The 20,655-nt window shown below is 32.5% G+C and overlaps 1 protein-coding gene across 10 annotated transcripts in view; it reads right to left on the bottom strand.

The window, feature by feature from the left end:
• Positions 1 to 20,655, bottom strand: part of LOC140437027 (uncharacterized) — a 559,923-nt gene that overhangs the window by 39,928 nt on the left and 499,340 nt on the right. The window contains exon 1 of one of the 10 annotated variants that reach the window (XM_072526253.1): positions 9,483 to 9,904. The exons of the other annotated variants lie outside the window; for them this stretch is intronic. The gene's annotated coding sequence lies outside the window, so the exon portion shown is untranslated. Of the gene's footprint in view, positions 1 to 9,482; positions 9,905 to 20,655 lie in introns of those variants that run through there. 10 annotated transcript variants of the gene reach the window in all.

Below are 20,655 nucleotides of genomic sequence, written 5' to 3'. Positions count from 1 at the left end.
TGTATTTCGTTCTAGCTAATATTGTTAGTTGCAAAATCAGTAATCGCCTTTATATAAAATTATTTTATTTTATAGAATAGTAGAAATAGAAAAAAGTTTTGTTATACGACACAATCATACTTATACCAAAGAATATAGACGCTAAGCGTCTATATTCTTTGCTTATACGACACAATTCTTTTCTTATAGAAATCGAAAGCGATAGTACAGCACTGATGTCGATGATCTATCCCATTAAAGATTTCGAAATCATAAAACATATTATCAAACATTAGTATGATGCGAGTGCATGCTGTAATATTTAAATGCTGGGTGGGGCCTGATTTTTTTCTTCATTAATCAACAACATATCAAATGGTTAAATAAAATCCTTTATCGTAACAAACAAATTCGCGATTACTAAAGGCTTGGCTCCAATGCAATGATAGACTCGGCCTCTATTCGCTGTGGGATTAATAATAGTGACTTTGAAGTGAAAAACAATCGAAATGGAAGTTTGTTTAATTTATGATACTTTTATGACCTCGATTGCATTGATTTAACTAAAGTTAGTTATCTAATTTCATTTTAACCTAGCAATTAAAATGTATAATTGACAAGAACTTCTTATGAAATATTCATTGCCAATTAGAACATAGTGGGAGTTGAAAATAAGTAACATTCTTTATGTAAGATGCATAAAAATATTATTTCTTTTCACAGAATAAACTACTAGGATAATGTGACTTTTGTAGAGACACAAAAATGTGAAAATGAATTAAAATTTTTCAAACTTTAACATCCATTAAACATCAAAATATGTTTTCTTTCTTTCATTATGTCTTCGGCAACCTATTTTCGTTAATTATGGACCAATAATCAAAATTGGAACTTGTTAATGAACACAATCTAACTACTGTAATCTTGTTTTATGGTCATGATCGATAATTCTGCCAGGTGATCACGACTGGGTGGAAGCTAAGGATGACTTAATTATAAGTTTCAGGCCACAAACAGGTTTCATTAGATTTTTCGAGGCATGCGGAGCTCGTCCGAGAGTGACCATACAGTTCTTAGCTTCTCGTTGGACAAACATGGACCAGGAACAAAAAAACATCAATCGCATTGAAGCTCAATGAGGACCGAAAAAGGACATGCCCTGCAAGTATGAGCGGCACAGAGTGGAAAAGCTTGAAGTTCCCCGTGAGGTAGGGCATCGAGCCAAAGGAACTGGAATATAACACATAATACATAAACACACAAAACAATAAGACTTTGACATCATCCTGAGAGTACAAACACCACCATCAGTTATTAACTAAAACAATGGCTATTTGTCTACAACATCGAGACCAAGCAAGTCAACCGTCAATTTGAAAAACATAACCGCTAAACAACTTTGGTTACCTAACTATTTTAAAATAATCTTTTTTGAAAACGATTTCCAGAGTGAAAATCGAAACATCAATTAATAACAATTATAATTACCTACTCATATATATAAAAAAACAAACTTACATTGTTTTCTCTAGAGAAAAAAATGCATTTACTGAAAATCATGAAAATGTTAGAAGGAAACAGGAAGGTAATAAAATGAGATGGATTGATGACCGTAAGAAGCATCGCTTAAGAAAAAAGTGCTGGATAGAGATTAGTGAAAAAGACAAGTAGATGCCTACGTCCAGTAATGGGATAGAAAAATCACAATAAATAGAGAGTATTCCCTATACATCTACAGTGTCTGTTAGTTCTTTGACTATAATAAAAATCAAATCAATCAAGTATATATAAAATATACTATTAATATCGTGCATATCCAGATATTAATTTTTTTCCGCAAAATGTTAGTTCCACAGTCATTGATACATGCAAAAACGAACACACAGAGAGATCATAAATATAAAAAGCTACTAACACATATATACACCGAAAATTCGAAGCAATATCGATATGGATATAACACGGTGTTCCCGATTCCGGTCACATACTCACTCCGATATTTTCTATATTTTCGAAATAAAAAGAACGTCAAGGGAATTTGCTGTCCATGTCCATCGATTGGAATTGGAAAGAAATACACACCGAATTGTACAGAGTGGTTTACCGCGACTTTTCTTCTCGACTCAGCGAAATTTAATATTAAAACAATTTATACAAAACAAAATGTAACAGTAACAAATGAAATATGATACATTTTCTTGTTTAAATGGGTGTTTTTTTGAATATATATGTATATAACCTTAAAATGAACACACCGGTAAATTGTTATTATTTATTTTTGCATTTGGGACCGTATATAGGTAATAATTAATAGTGCCACGAATGTTGTCTTCCAATCCAAGTGGTCTCTGGCTTATCTGAGTAGACTAACGATTTCACATATCGCCATCAAAAATTGTCTAGCGCTGTTAAATCACACAATCTAATTCACAGGTCCATAACTCGAAATTATACACCTAACAATTCGTGGTGGCACGCGCTGTGTGACATCTTTCGCCATTTAATTAAAACCACTTATCTCCCACATTAAAGTGGTTAAATTCCGGTACAAAAAGGTAGTTAATTGTACCTCTTCAGCGGTCACTATAAGGTTAATTGTAAGGTTCTGGCCTGCATCGTTCTTGAAAAAGTAGGTACTAATGATTCCAGCCACTTATAAAACACACCAAAGAATCAGTTTTTTGGATCTAACAGCGTCTCAACAACTGGTTGTGGATAAGGAAGCCGTTTTTTTAATGACGTAGTCTTTCAATCTCGTTGTGGACCTATTCATAGAACATTACGCTGTGCTCGGTAGTCCTAAACTTTATTTCTTAACTCGGCTTCATAAAGCGGTTTGACGCAAATCCAATAATTGTTGTGCAAGGTAACGGATGGAGTAATTCGGGTCTTCCTTAATGATTTAATGATACGTCCAACATCAGCAATAGTTCGCTAGCAATAGCACACTGTATGAAAAACAGAAAAAAGAATCCATTTCATAAGGTTATATTATACAAATCGAAAATGTACAAAGCAGTTTTAAATGCTGTTAAAAATTCGGTGATTAAATTTTCAGCAATTCTTTGAAACGACCTTCAACGTCAGATTAAAAATAAAAAAACGTATTTTACTATTCCAAATATTAACAATTTAAAATGAATATTTAACCACGAAGCAATAAAAAACTAACATGATTGAATTCAAAATACAGCCAACCACGCAATTGTGTTTTTAATATTCGTCTTCCTCTGCTTTTCCCTTTTCAGGAGTCGCTGTTCCTTACTCTTCGTCGCCACTCATTTCTGTCCATCGAGTCTTCTTCACCTAAACCTTTCTCTTTCAAGTCCTCTGCCACACAGTCATTCCATCTTCTTCTCGGTTTTCCTCTACCTCTTCTTCCATCAACTGCTAACAGCTCTATCCTTCGTCCCACATTGTTTTCATCTCTACGTCTGATATGACCAAACCATTGCAGTCTTTGTTCTTGAAGTAGTCCACTCCGGCTTTTTCCCTAATCAAGTCGTTTCTGATCCTGTCCCTTCTAGTTTTACCCAACATTACACCAACGCAGGTCACCACACTCTTGTATATCTTTCCTTTCAGCCCTTCCCCGATTTTTGGAGCACAAAGTACCAAAGTATCCCGCTCATTCGCTTCCAGTTAAACCAACCAGCCAATATCCTGTGTGCAAATCCTCGATCTAGTGGCCCATTTTCCGTTATGTAGGAGCCAAGGTATTTAAATTCTCCTACTCGTCCTAGCATTTCTCCAAGCAATTCTACGTCCCCAACCATTCCTCTTTCTCCCAACCACATATACTACATTTTCGACTTGCTAACCTTAAGTCCTCCCTCTTCAATAGTCCTTCTCTAATACTCCAACTTCTCCTCCAGCATTTCTGTGTTTTCATCTACTAACACGATATCATCAGCAAAGAGCATTGACCAAGGAGCCCCCTTCCTTACTTTCTCTGTCAGTACATCCATAAGAATTTTGCTTTTAATATCTACATCGTAAAATAAAAAAAATACATAATTTACTTATTGGTTTTGGTTCATACAAATCCGACGCTGAAAAGGATAAGGAATCACGCGATTTTTTACAATTTTAAATTAAATTTTATAAGGTTTTTACTAAATTAAAATATTACAAATATCTATTTTGATAAGGCTGTATATCATATATCACTCATTCGTTTAGTATTATTTTATGCACTTGTTGCTCAATGCATAATATTTTAAAGTTTGTTCCCGTGATAATTGATCCCGTGTATAAAAGTACTTTTTATATTTAAAGAGCTTCACGAACTAAAGTAATTTGGAAGGCTGTTTAAACAGTTGACAGTAATAAAGTAGGTAATACCACTCTGTACAAAAACTCGATATATCGAATTCTAAACAGACGCAGGGCATGTCATTCCTGCTAATACAATCCATGTAGATGTACTAGCAACCCAGCTTTCAAATTTATAACTTGTCGACTGGAGATATGTGACTGTCGAACTATAAAAACAGGAAATAGTGTTTCCTCCGATTTCAACTTAAAGAGCATTCTTCGAAATAAAAAGTTCCGACTTTTTTAATGATATCTTTGAAAATTTTTGGTATCCGTAGAGATAAATTAGAGTTAGTGTGTCACAGAGACATAAAATGTTGATAGTAAATCATTACTTAACGAATTAATATTTATGTGTAGTGAGATAATAAATTCCTTATCATATACATTTCGTGCGCGATCCTGACAAGTTTAATAATCATCATTAAAATTGCAAATCTTTACATAACATAAACATATTTTATTTTGTGTTGATCTGCAATTTTCTCTTTATACACAGAAGCAAAATTATTTCCAAAAGGAGAAATTAAAGTGTATTATAATTCAAACAGTCCGTCCACGTTCGGTATAAACAACGCCAACTTTAGTCCGAGAAAAACGAGTTAAGTATCACTAAAATTAATTTTTTTAAGAAAACAGTGTTTCAATTAATTCGTTTCCACTAATGAACTTTTTTTGTAATACACAAAAAACACATAGAAAAAAATAAGAAGAGCAAGTTTTTTGCATATTTGTTGCGTAAACAGCCAACTATCATCCACAAAGAAACTTAAATCGATGTATACAAATCAGTTGGAACAGTAAAACTACTGGGAGAAGATTGGAAACTGTTTGACACCAAAAGTCTTTCATCAACAGAAAAAGTCTGCTTAGGCGTCTGGACGGTATCTCAGACTGCAAGAGAATTTTCGTAAAAAAAGAAGTTGCTAATCGACAAACTAAACTCTTGGTCAGAGGCCGAATGAACTTTGTGTTTGAATGTAAGACGGAGGCATGGAAATCTCTTCAGAGGAAAGGTTGACCTGCTAAAAAATGCACCTTATTAGAGATAGATGAGTTGCCACTCGGTCACAGCATACCTCCAGCAAAAAAAAAGATGTTGACAAGCTTTTGACGCAGATCTTTGGGAAAGAATGGAAGGACGATCAAACACTATATTGGTATGTTCGTATCGTTTCTAACAACGTCCCTGGAAGAGAAGAAGCTGACCATGATGAAGAAAACTGTGACTGTCTAGATGAAGATGTTGGGTGCACGTTTTGAATTTTATACATTTAACTTTTGATTTTATACTCATAAGCCATAAAGGTATTACTGTTTATATCAAATTTATTGTTTTGTAAGTTCATTTTTTGAAATATACCTATCTACATGATCAATCAAAAGAGAATTAGCCCTCATAGAGTTTATTCAAAAGAAGTTTGGTTCATACCGGTCGATCAAAACGCGTTTAGTCTTAGTCCATTGAATAAAACTATTTTTTATAAAATAAGCACATAATATTTTACTTTTATATTTATTTTTAGTGTCCACAACTACCATTTTATCATTAAAAACAAATTGTCATAACCACAGACATGGAGAAGAAAGAAATAGTTTTTTTGATTTTCTGAACATTTTTCTAGTTGTGACAAATCCTTTTTTGAACGCCACCTCCTCATTTGCATTATTCTATTAGTAAGTTATAGTATTTTTAAATCCAATTTAAATCAAACTGTAGTCGCTTCCGATAAGATTTCTTTATAATAAAAATGTATAAGTATATAATCGAACTTCATATCATTCATAAAATTCAAATAATTTACAACCATAAATCCAAAATAATTACCGATCGTAAAAAGTGAAACCCAATAAACAACCGAAATCGAATGACCTAAAAGAAGGTATTCAATCAATCGGGAAGTTTTAAATATCCTGTCATTCGCAGGATATTTAAAAGATTCCGTTAACAAAGATAATTTTAAAGATCTAAAAACACTCTTACAAATACACGATATGTGCAAATTCTATCGTCTAAAAATGAACTTAACCAAATTAATGACAATCACAAACAAATTATGTGCAATTTTATAATAGACATGTAAGAAGGGAATACACACATAAAAAGGTGGGATCAATTTGATATTAAGGTTCGGAATTAAATTCGTTGTTTGAAACATAGCGTTATTGGCATATGCTACGAATATTATGGACCGAGCATATGAACCGAATATGGACCGAAACTTATGAACATAGAACTGCTTCACATTATTATTCAAAAAGGTAAAGAAATAATATATTACTTAAATCACAATTGGCATATTGATATTTATTCTTCGTCGAAAATTACATAGATGACCATAAATATCATTTAGAACCGATCTACTTTCCTTCTCAATGACTGTAGGATTTCGCAGCCGGTGTTTTGTAAAGGTACATTGTTATCGGGGTTTATAGGACCTGAAATTATTTATTCAGACTTTTCCACTGGGAGCGGACATAGACGTGAACTTCTATTGTTCCAGTCACTGGATTAACAGCTTATACAATGGATTTAAAGTCACAAAAAATGTACCGTTTAAAAATATTAAGATTTAACATTCCAAAATATGCGGTATACTTTCATACAATATAACAAGTCTCATATTTAATGTACAAACGTAAAATGGGTTACATATTTCCAGAATATTCATCCCCTCATTACCAATTCGACCAAAAGGTTAATGTAATGTGCATGTAGATGGATCAGGTCGCGTTGACTGTGATTTATTACTATAAAAAGCACATTAACAAAGCTTTAGGTTGACAGCAATTTTTAGCAGGCGCTCTATTTCAAATTAGTATTTACTCTAGTAAATACAAACGTTTTTATTTAACTATAATTCAGTAGGTAGTAGCAGTAAAACAAAATAATTGTATCATTTGACTTTTTGGCCGTTTAGCTCAGTTCCGTTAATGATCGATTCCTTCTTTTGAAGATTTATTCACTTCTATTTACGGATATGTTATTCTTTCGCATTCGCCAAAATATCTTTACTAGAGGCCCATGAGAACAAAAGAACTAATTAAACAATATTTAAGTTACTTAGTGTTTTTCCGCCCAATTTAAGAAAAAGGCAAGTCATTTTTTTGTTACCAATACCAAAAAAAAAGTAGAAATACTGTACTAAGTGTATAAGTATATCTTTGTTTCATCGATTACCAGAAGGCTTTTGATAGAGTCCAGCATGAAAAATTGTTGTATGAACTTAAAGCAAATGAAGCTAAACGGAAAAGATCTCCGCATAATTCAAAACCTTTTTAGAACCAAGAAGCAACCTTAAAATATTCCAACCACACTACTAAAAGCATCCGTATACAAAAAGGTGTCCGACAAGACAATTGCTATACTAGCTTTCCCGTTTAGCATAATCGTTGTTTCTCGAAAACGGTTGCAGCTATAAATTGTTTCTTGGCGTAAAATTCCAGCAATAAGTTAGCAATCAACTCCTGGAGGTTCGCTTTTGGCCGATATCTCGGTTTTTCGGGAGTGTGTTTTGAGCTAAGGTATGATGAGAATAAAATATGCCGTCAAGATAAGCCCTGTACCCCTTTTCTTTGCCGAGATGTAGGTAGTGTTGGTCTGAATTCGGCCTTATAAAATGGATATGCTAACTTTACAGACCTCAAAATATACTAGACAAAGTTAATAATGTAAGTGAAGCAATGGGACCGAAAATAAATTTTCAAAAAACAAAGTAATGGTGATTAGCAACACCGATGAAAATTGTCACATTGGCCTAAATAACAATCAATTAAAACAAGTTCACAAATTCAGTAGGATTAGTACTAAATAAGATACTTAGTAGGAGTAGTACTAAATGATAAGTGGGATCCCGATACAGAAATAAAACCACAAATAGAAACATGACTAGAAACATGTACAATAAATGGAAGCAAATTATAACCCAAAACTATGCTTAGACTATGTTTGGCCAGTCCTTCTGTATGAGGTTGAAGCATGGACATTAACAGAAAATACAATGAGATGGTTAGAACCCTTTGAAATGTGGCTTTACAGCAGAATGCTCGCAAACCTCCAGTAATGCACCAGAAGAAGAAGAAGAAAGCCTGGCTTCAGGGTATAAAGCTGTCTGGTCCAGATCACTAATTGAAACGATTTCTATGACGGGGGCATTAGTTCTGACGAGTTATTTGATCTATAGAAGACCTTGGGAATTATATGGGAACTGGGATAGGAAAAAAAGTATAGAGATTTCAGCACCTCAAAATATACGAACAATTTACAATAAAAAATAAAAAAAATCTGATGGATAAAATTATATACGTAAGAAATTATCGGAAACAGTAAATAGAGTGATGACAACTATCAGCAGACAAGAAAGAAAAATAAACATAAAAATGCAAAATGGGAAAGAGCATAAAGAAATATTGGAGACGATTGTAAGATACTATTGTAAATTAACTAATTAAAAAACTAGTATATCCTCACCCTTAAACATTATTCTAAGTGATATCTTAAATGCCAGATAATATGGATTAATACTAGTAAACAATCGAAGCTTTTTAGCACATTTAAATAGTACTTGTTTATGTACTAAATGATATATGTTTATAAAAGTATTTAATAACACAATCAATTTACAAAAAGGAATATAACCAAGACATTAAGAAAAGAACACATTAAACACATAGGACCGATTGTTCGAACGCTAATCAAAACTTGATTGTAATCAAATATTTAATTAAAATCAAATACGTCACATTTTAAGGTTATGTTGACTGATTTATTTGATTCAATTTTATTATTTTGCGTTTTAATTTAAAATAAACCATAATTAAACTATTTCTGATGTTAATTTCATGTTTTTATTTACAAATCAATAATAATAATAAGCAATTTTTAATAATTTTGACAGCTGCTGTGACATAAATTACTGCTGTGTAATTAAATATTTGATTACAATCAAGTTTTGATTATCGTTCGAACAATCGGCCCTTATTAATAGGAGAATATATAGAAGTATTTAAAGAATACAGTTTCAAAATACAATATGAAAATATTTCTTCCTTATTTCGTGTCATTATGCATGACAAAACAATGAGCACGTAAATTTCGATATTGTTGAAGTCATACTTTGGTCATACTTATCATAGACTAAGTAATTTAAAAATACATGAGAATGTTAACTTAAAAATACACTTACAAAAATATCTTCGACGCAGCCCATGGTCTTTTAGGTGGAAAAAACTGAAACCAAGCATAAACTACACTTAAGCACATATTCCGGCACAAACATCACATATTCATAAAAGAAGTCACATGTGTCCTATCGCCAAACGTTCAATGCATGCCGTGTTTACTTTGCACAGTTGTAAAAATAAGGATTTTCACCATTTTCCATAAAAGACTAACTTATTGCACGTCCCAGAGTGCGTATCCGAGCGACAATAACGCGAAAATCTTCGTTTGATGACGGGCGACGAACAGATAAATAAAGAAGAGAGTCGTAATCAATATCATGTTCGGTACAACAACATCGCCGGTTATGAAAACTGGCAAAACCATAAAATCTTTAGTACACATAAAATACCAAGAAACTCAATAATAACATTCAGGTAGAACGGGACGAACACAAGGCAGGGTCGGTACTGAAGCAGCTTTCTACCTGCGTGTAGGGCAATTATTTCACAAAACGGATATTTTGTCAAAGTTGGTGGGGTGTAAACCTATTATCGCCGGATTCGACACAACTAATTATTGTATTATTACTTCAAATAACATGGATGTTTCTTTTTACCATTTATCAGCTTTGAAATAGAATACAGGAGATAAAAATTAAAGAAAATACAATGGACAATGACATAACCAATGTTGAAGCTAATAACTACATAAATCGAATTAAAAGTATTACCTACTACCTGGGTCAATAAAGGAAAATAAGATGATCCGCCAAAATTACAAACTTCTTTTAAATTGTTATTCAGATATTCCGAAGATTTTTTGCCAATGTTCATATAACACTGCTATAGACTCACTTAGCAAATTATGGTTTTCTTTATTTCATTTATTAAGTTCGCTGTATATAAAAGGATTACATAAATGACAATATTAACCTTTTAATTCATTTTAATTTTTAATTTTAATTTTGTATATTAAGCCATCCTTGGATTTACGAAGTGCAGCCACTCTCCTAATTGTCGCTCTCCATCTTGTTGCTATTTCTTTTAAATGGTTATTATGGTTTCGATAAAAAATGATTTCTCTCTATCAATTGACCCTTATTTGTTATTGCTTCTTTGACTAATTTCCTTTTTAGGCACTACCAGATATTTTCGATGGGGTTCACGTCTGGTTAGTTGCTGGGCCACGGTCATAGAGGAATGTTTTGTCCAATTAAAAAATTTTTAATGCTTGTACTCTTATCCTGCAAAAAAACCTTGCAACAACTACCAAACTCATTACAGCCCCGATGATTGCTAATGTGAGATGTTTATTTGTTTTTTATTACACATCCCTACTCATATTTTCCCCCTGGTCTTCGGACAAATTTTGTGCTTTCATCCATAATTTGAAATGTTGCTTCATCACTAAAGCAAACCTCCAAATGTGAATAAAAATTATGAAATATGAATTTCTTGCCAATCATCAACAGTCCAATGTTTATGCCAATTGGTCCAAGCTTAGAGTTTCTCGAGCACATTTGGTCTAAATTTTGGCATTTTAACAGATATACGACATTTGAAACCCATACTGTACAAATTTAGTCGTACAGTGGACACCGATATCGAACACCCTGCTTCATCCAATGTATTCCTTATATCTCTATGGGTATCTCTTCTGCGTTTTACAGCCAAATTCTTTAAAACTCTAGCCCCATGGGGGTGACTGAAAGCTTTCTATCACACCGAGCCTTCCGAACCGAAGTAACAGCACGTTTCTATGTAAGTTTTTGACTCAAACTGCAAACTGACGATTGACATACACCATATTTTTTTGCTATTTTCTTTGACTAAATGTAGTATTTTCTAATAGAGCAGTAACAAGAGAGATTTGCTCAACAGAAAAATATTTACAATTACTCATCTGAAAAAATTCCAATGGGAGATTAATCGTCTTGTTCATTAATCATATCAATACTCACCACTGACAATTTTACAAAAGTTGAACACCAATCACAAATTAAAGAAAAAAACTAAAGTTGGGAAAAGTCGAGTCACTGCACACTTTTAGCGGATTATATTGCCATCTGTCAAGTTTTGGAAATTCGATCAAAAAGTTCCACCGTTTTTAACTTAACTATGATGATTATTCATTATTCATTACACAATCCATTCACTAGCTCTGTATCACTTTGAAGATACTTTTAAGACACTTCAAATTCAAAAAACGGATATTTCTAAGGTGAGTCTAATAATTTGAGTAGGTACATGAGTTCTTTGCTAAATATTATTATCACTTCATCTGATGAAAAGTCTTCGTCTTTCTTTCTTGCATTCCCAAGGTCGCCAATATATTATCTGCTTTACATATTTTCAATTAAGCTTTACCTTTACCAACAATATTGTTACTGTTGCTATTTGCTGTTCTCTACTTACTGTAAACTTTAAGCTACAGTATTACTGTTCTACTACTAGTGTTGAGTAGTATATGCATAAAATTGAGTGCCATTAATGGGAGGATGATAAAACAAGCCTACAAGATTTACAGTCGATAAAAGAAGGGTTAAAAAGGTCCATTGCCAACATGACCTGTCAAGGAACCAATAATTTCCAAAGAAAATACCAGTTTCATTCAGCACTGGGAACTGTCCACAGAACAAAAGTTTCAAGAAATCTACTCTACTTGAAAAACAGTTTTTCTTCCCAGATAGAACATATATGTATAAAGATAAGCCATCTATAAATTTTACTCAATTTACTTTTTTTCCTTTCATAATCGTTAAAAATGTCACGTTTTATTCCAGATTTGATAGCTATATTTAAAAAAAAGTTTAATGATCTGTAGCATTTTAAAGTTTTTTTGTAGTAATGATAAGACCAAGACTTTTGTCTCTGGAAGGCGAAATACAGGAAGAAGAATATCCTGGTTAAAAAACCTCAGAACCTGGTTCAACACAACATATTATGTGTAGTTTCCGAGTTGCTGAAGACAAGATAAAGATTGCCATAATGATCGTCAACGTTCATCACAGATCCAGTGTGTTTTGTATGATTGAGGTAGATGCGCAGAGAGAGAGAGGGGAAGAGAGAGAGAGGGGGAGGACAGAGAGAGAGAGAGAGAGGGAGAGAGAGAGGGGAGAGAGAAACGTTGGCATGCTACCCTGCTTTGCTGAATCCTGTTGTATACATTTTTATAGGTAGTACGCCTAATTAAGTATAATCGTTTGAACCATATGTATTGCCCCCAACTTAAACGACAGTCTTAATGAATTTCTGAATATATGATACCGGATTTGGCTTGTTAATCATCAAGTCGTTTCGATTTATAGACACCGAAGGCAGTTATCTTTTAATGTAAACGCTGTGTCAGTCGACTTAATGCTGTTTATTTTGATCCCTAAGAGTTTTAACCAATATTCCAGTTTGTTTAATTCACTTTAGGAATTGACGATGTTGACAATCATTGTCCTACTTGCGATATTTATGTCGACTGTTGGCTATGTACAATAAAAATATAAAGTTGGGTCAAGACACCACCTGATGGTGTAAGTAATCATGAAGCTCAAATTTTGTCGCGATAGAGTCTGAAAAAACTGTTTTTTGATTTTTACCTTGATTGTATGTGCCTTGATTTTTTTAAGTTCTCAACTTTAAACATGTTGAGTATTATAGAAAAATATTACTGAATTATAGACTTAAAATAAAAAGAGCCCCCTAGAGTTTTTAAAACTTAATGCTACTACTACTAATAAAATTTGTCAATAAAAAAACTGCAACAAATATTTTAAAAAATACTAATAAAATGGGAAGAAACTAATATCTACAAATTATTTTTTATTTAGTAGTGCTCAGTATTTTTAAAATTTTTACATAAAGTTGGCCTAAAAGATAAACTATCCGAGAATAAGTTTTATATCAGGTGAATAAAAATACTTAAAGATGATCGGTAATATTCGTAAAAATATCCCTAAGTCGGTCCTGTCAACGAGCTGTCCTAAGCATGAATACCTCTTAGCTGGCTCGTCTCGGGATTTTCTTTATTCCCTTTTCACCTGCCCTTTGTCGAGATGTTTGTAAGTACATGCTTGCGCCTCGTTTTCGAAATTGTTAAGTAGTGTATAAGAAAATCTTTTAATCTTCGCCTGGCACATGGCAGCCTCTATTCGTCCCCCCCCCCCCACCCTCACCTAGCGCCCTTGTGCCAGGCCTGAAATTGCCGTGATTAATAACAGATTTGGAAATGGAATTACGGGCTCGTAAACACGTTCCATAAACGAAACGATAACAACGTCTACGGGATGTTTTTCTCCTCTAAAAGGACTACTCAGGGGGGCTAAATTGAACCGAGAGGTGAATCATAAATAATTTTATTGAGAATTATAAATAAATAACAAAGAGAATTCTTCCCGCAAATGACACTTTTTGCTTAATTAATAGTCTCGTCTTATTCAATTAAATATGTGCGTTGTAATTATCGGTAAGCAATGACAACAAAATATATGACAGGTTTCAAAAAATTAGTTTGATCGTTTCAATCATTTTCTGGCGCAGAATTATTATAGCAGTCGAGCCTTCCACAAAATGTTTTCTTCCATTTCTCAAAATCAAAGCAGATGTAGTTTTAACACTATTGGAATCAGGTCCTTATCCTTAGATCCTTTTCATTTTTAGCACGAAGGAAGTCAGAAATGTTTTGTCAGTAAGACGAAAGTTAATGCAACTGTGTTTGGGGGATTCCCGATAAATTGTTTTGGTCGACTATTCAGAAAAGAAGAAAATTAATAACATAAACGAAAAATTACCAGTGGTTGTATACCATAGTTTGAGAAGAACTTACAAGGAAGTGTAAAGTTTCTTGTGTAATCGATATATTTAATTTATAACAAACATATCCAAAAGGATATTTCATAAATATCAAATCCACAAGGAAACGAAGTTCCTGTAGCTGGACCTAGCTCCTATATACCTTTTATAAAGGATTTTAACAAATTTTTTGAAATATCAAATCGTTTTTGGTCTTACCAAACCATCCTCAGTGATATTTACTGACATTAACATTTGCAAAAAAACCTTTGATTTAAATATAAAATGTTATTTAACGAAAAAGTTAAAGACTATGATTTTGAGTTTGAATCTGTGATTTCAACGTGCAAATTTCAAGAAATTCTTACGCCCTATTTTTCAGATTCAGCCCCACCCGATGATTATGTTTCTAAACCTTCGGCTTAGAAATTTTTACTGTTCTATATCTAAATCTCAATTTTCACAACACTCTCTTTTTCAGATCTACAGCTCAAATAAATTTAAATTGGTCCCATAATATATCAGAGAAAATGAAGTCTAAAAACTTAGTCCTAAAACCTAGGAACGAATCAAAACTGAAAAACTAGAAACAGTGTTCTGTCAGATGCAAAATTCTTCGACTTTTTACAAATTTCTACAAATTATTTTACATCTACAGTTATGTTTTTATTTGTACTGATTTTTTGTTTGTTTGTTGATTGTTTGTGTTTTTGTTTAAATTTATACATCATCCCATCTGTCAAATTATGAAAGTATTTATGTGTTTTATCTCTAACTTTAGATGTGGTAAAATATACCTAAATACGGGTGAGTCATGAGGAACTTTACATACTTCTACCATATGTAGAGTCCCTCAGGGAGCATATCATGGTCACTAAAAAATGTCAACTCCTCTTCTTTATTAATTAACAGGGTGATTTGTGTAATTGACCACTTATTTCATTTTACTGTAGTGTTTATACGGCTCATTTGATTTTTTTAATTTTTGCATGATACAGTACACTACTATCAAGCATTCGACTGGTATTAGCTAAACTAAAAAATTCCAGGACTGGCTTTGGAAAAATTAATTTAGGGATTCGTATTAAATATTACACCCTGTATAAATTTTTTTTAAAATGCAATAAGTGATTTTCAAACTACATAAATAGACAATGAAAACGACATATGCGACAATGTTGTCGCACTTTTATTAAATTTTTAGTGAACGATCAAATCTTACCAAAAATAGAACAGCCATAATGAAGTATCAAATTATAAGGTATTAATTTAAACAAATGTTATAAATTTCAAAAATTTTAATTAAAATGAGTTCCTACAACATAATCTAATACGTAGAAAATTAACATCTTTACTGTCACTTTGTATTATCTCTACGATAGAATCAATTGTTTTTCAATTTTAAATTTTTACTCATAAATCGTATTGGGGCATTATTTTCGATAAATAATAAATTAAATTGATTAAAAAGTCAAACCTCTTGTATGTGTTAGTTTTTGGTGATTGTAAATGATTAAAATTTTATGTCAAATAATAATACATTGCATCAACTGTACTAAATAAAAATAAATCTAAAAAAGTTTAAAATGAAGGTTGGCGTTGACCGTGTGACGTTTCTTGATATTTTATACCCATTGTCATTATTGTCATTATCAATTGTTATTTATGTGTACAAGAATACATATTTCTTCTGTCATATCTACGTTAAGTACATTGTGTTAGTTTTGGTAGAGCTTTTGTTACTTTCGTTCAAAATGCCACATCAGTTTTCGACCACAGAATATGCAGACATAATATTTGTTTATGGATTCTGTAATGGGAATGGTAGGGCTGCTAGTAGAGAATATCCCAGGAGATTTCCTAATCGTCGAACTCCCAGTCATCCAACATTTGGGTCAGTTTTTAATTATTTGCGAGAAAATGGCACTTTCCCTAGTGGAACAACAGAGCGACATGTAGATGAAGCGCAGGAAGATGACATTATGGACGCAGTTACTCTGAACCCTACAATAAGCACTAGACAAGTAAGTCGAGAACTCAATGTTACTCAATCAAAAGTAAGTAGAGTCTTACAAAAAAATAATCTATACCCATATCACATTCAAATGGTTCAGCGACTACATGCTGAAGATGAGATCGATAGGTTGGAATTTTGTAGATGGATTAACAATAATCGACCAACGCTATACAGGACACTATTTACAGATGAAGCCCAATTTACCAGAGACGGGATAAATAATTCACGAAATTCACATGTGTGGGCAGAAGAAAATCCCCATGCTATTCGAGAACGTCGTTCTCAGTTAAGGTTTTCGGTTAACGTGTGGATTGGTGTCATAAATAACCAATTAGTAGGTCCTCACTTTTTTGATGGTCCTTTAACAGGGCAGGTCAATTTGAACTTTCTACAAAATATTTTGCCGAATTTGCTTGCCAACGCGAACGTTGCTATCCGAGGGATGTATTTTCAGCATGATGGGGCACCCCCACACTTTTTACTGGCAGTGAGACAATATCTCAATAATGTTTATGGCAACAGGTGGATAGGACGTACAGGTCCTATTTCGTGGCCTTCAAGATCCCCTGATTTCAATCCCGTTGATTACCATATTTGGGGACGATTGAAGCAACTAGTTTAGGCAGTGAATATTAATAACCGACAACAATTAATTGATAGAATTATACATTGTTGTAATACTATTAGAAACGATCCCCAGAGTATCCGTAATTCAATACGTCAATTAACAATTCGGTAACAAAAATGTGTACAGGCTGCAGGGTTCCATTTCGAAAATCTATTTTGAATTATTTTTATTTTGTTACCATTATTGTATCTTTTCCAGTTCTAATTTATGGGTTTTTCATAACTATGTACATATTTTCATATTTTTAGTTTTTTTTTTAAATTGTTCTTCGTTATTGTTAGTAGTTACTGTTTTTTGTTGTGCAGTGACTCAGTTTATCATTTCAATTAAAATGTTTGAAATTTATAACATTTGTTTAAATTAATTACCTTATAATTTGATACTTCATTATGGTTGTTCTATTTTTGGTAAGATTTGATCGTTCACTAAAAATTTAATAAAAGTGCGACAACATTTTCGCATATGTCGTTTTCATTGGCTATTTATGTAGTTTGAAAATCACTTATTGCATTTTAAAAAATATATATACAGGGTGTAATATTTAATACGAATCCCTAAATTAATTTTTCCAAAGCCAGTCCTGGAATTTTTTAGTTTAGCTTATACCAGTCGAATGCTTGATAGTAGTGTACTGTATCATGCAAAAATTAAAAAAATCAAATGAGCCGTATAAACACTACAGTAAAATGAAATAAATGGTCAATTACACAAATCACCCTGTTAATTAATAAAGAAGAGGAGTTGACATTTTTTAGTGGCCACATGATATGCTCCCTGAGGGACTCTACATATGGTAGAAGTATGTAAAGTTCCTCATGACTCACCCTGTATATAGCGACTCATTTATGTTTCATCCTACTCTTATCTATTCAGTATAGGTGTTATTTGCTTTTAGTGCATCATATGTATATAGTAATTTGTACTGCCTTGTTTTTATTGGGGGTTTTCGGATTACTGCTGAACTATGTCGAACAACAGGGTTAATACTTCACCACTGCCGTTTTCACTCAAGCATTGATGCCAAATGGTGGAATCAGTTCTCCTTCCAACTGACAGTGGCTATTGCCCAGATAATGCCATTTTTATGTGGCTGATACATTTGCTAGATATACCCAGGATACGAATATACTTCATCATTTTTTTCTATTCATCCTTTCCAAATCTTACTTAAAGTTAATATAAGAGGTAAACAACTATACTTTTGAATGTGTTAATGCCTTCACGTATTGGGCATAGAAATAAATTAAAGAATTCTGTCAGTCACGAAATAAAAGCACGTTGAAATAATGCCTATTACGCCAATAAAAGGTTAATGGTATCTAAATTATTGACAGAAAAATAAAACGATTAACTAAAGAATACAAGTAGACAAGTACAGTACAGTTAGTAACTAACCTATGAACGCGAGACCTAGGTAATAACAAAAAAGATGCAGATAAGTTAGGATATTTGAATAGGTACTGAGAAAAGTATAAAGTATTAAAATGGCACTAAAGACACACGGATCACGGATCTCAATGAATTGAATCATGAACATGATATTGAACAAATTTTAAAAATTCCTTACACGGTTTAACATGTTCAAATACTACAAGACACAAAAACAACAAAGAAAAGGTTGGAAAGAAATGAGGAGAAGGACGCAAGAGAGATGTGAAGAGAGGCAAAGACACACTTACAGTTATAAGTCCAAATGAAGTGAAAAACAATCATTGGCCGTGGCCAACACAGTTTTTGATCTAATTAAGGAAATGCACCGCTCAGATCAACACATGATTTGAACTAAGGATATCAGATAGTTTATGAAGTAATTACCCCTTAAATTCGGCCACCTACAGTTTAAGGTGCCATCACAACGGATCTTTGTTCATCAAAACTTTTAAACTTGGCCTCGTATTATTTATCATCTTTATTATTGTTTCGAATCACTGAATTAGTTCGTCTAAAAATACACTGATATAATATAAAAGGTCGAATCCCTCGGGATACGGGTGGTCTGTTTTAATTGATTCAGGCAATACTATATCAAAGATCAATTAAAAGTTCAGTTATTTGTTGCCTGCTATCGGCGATTATTAGTTTAATGTCATATTATTGCTCTTTAACGCACCAATAAAAACTTCAGAATGGATTTATATTTTCTTAATTGGTAAACATCGAACAATATTGTTCATTGTGTAAATAAAATAAATTCAAAAGATGCGCAATAAAAATAAAAAAAATGAACCAAATACTGCATGAAGACTACATGCAGTATCTTAACTTTTGCCACGTTATTGTAGAACCTTAAAGCTCTCTAGCCAACAAATTAGCCTTTATAATAGTATGCTCTGATTGCCAATAAATGTATTATTAAACACATTCGAACAAAAATCAAATTAGACGGAACACATTTTTCCCAAAGGCTTCACAATTATGCAAAGTTACTTTGAAGTAAGCTATTTTCCTGTAAACATGCTGATCCGGAGAAAACCTAAATAAGCTACTTAACCATAACAAATAATCAAAATAGGCTGATGTGAAAAAAGTGTAATGCGACAAATGTTCAATTCACTAATGTCATGAGAATCAAATCTTAAATGGCTTCCAAAACAAAGCAACATTCCAAGGCCACACCCCCCTGATTGAATAGAATGGCAAATTTATTCAAACACTTATTTATCAATCCACAATATTATATTAAATAATCTAACAAAAATCACATCAGGTGTCAACAAGTTACCCTGAGTATTAATACTTATACTACTGATCAGCTTTTAATGAAGCTTTACAATGCTTCTAATACAACGTGCACAATAATACACTTCCGTAAATCAACTCTTTAACATACAAAATGAAAGAGAGAAAAAGCAGTTTCTATAGTATAATTATAAGGAAACTTTATCTTCAATTAGAATAGTAAAAATATGGTACTACAAGTATGGAAGACGATCCACGTGAAGGACGTTCGGAAGTCCATCAAAAACACCAATCAAACCAAAAATATAGAATATGGATTTGGAAAAAGGTCGATTAGTCAAGACAGATTTGGTAGAAGGCCTAGGAATCCCATTAGACATTTGTGAGCAATACTTTTGGCGAAGTTTTTGAATGTAGCCTTAATTTATTATTTCGTATATATATATATATATATATATATATATATATATATATATATATATATATATTTATATATAAATATAGCAATTATATATATATATATATATATATATATATATATATATATATAATTGCTATTTTTTAGGCTACCATTTTTGCATTATATTTTCTTGTATTACATAAGGCTTGCACATCACACAGTTACACAGAAGCTAAATAAAAAAATGGACGACATTCGTTGTAATAGTCAATGAATGTGAGTAAGTAAATAATTGAGATAAATATCAAACCAGATAATCAACTAAAATAAATACCAGCGATGTATTTATACAATAGAGATTTAATAATCACGATTAAATGGTCGACTAAAACCGAAGCAATATCAAACTTCACTTATCTTAATGTTAAATTCGATTTCTGTTGAGGAACCTGCACAATAATATTCCAACAGGCCTATAATCACATCGCAGAGCGACACCCGACCATTTAATGAACCTCGATAAATAACCAAATGACGCCAGTTTATCAAACTTTATCAACATTATTATTCCAGGGACATAACGACCAATTAAAAGAGCAGATATGCTGAAAAATCACTTTGTGAAAAATGAATACCGGCTACTAAATAATGGCTAATACACAATGGATCCATCGTGCGATACTATTTATT

The sequence above is a fragment of the Diabrotica undecimpunctata genome, chromosome 3 (genome assembly GCF_040954645.1).
Source record: "Diabrotica undecimpunctata isolate CICGRU chromosome 3, icDiaUnde3, whole genome shotgun sequence".
In the NCBI taxonomy this organism is placed as follows: domain Eukaryota; kingdom Metazoa; phylum Arthropoda; class Insecta; order Coleoptera; family Chrysomelidae; genus Diabrotica; species Diabrotica undecimpunctata.
Note: the sequence above shows the minus strand (reverse complement) of the source record. Positions and strands in the feature narration are given on the sequence as shown.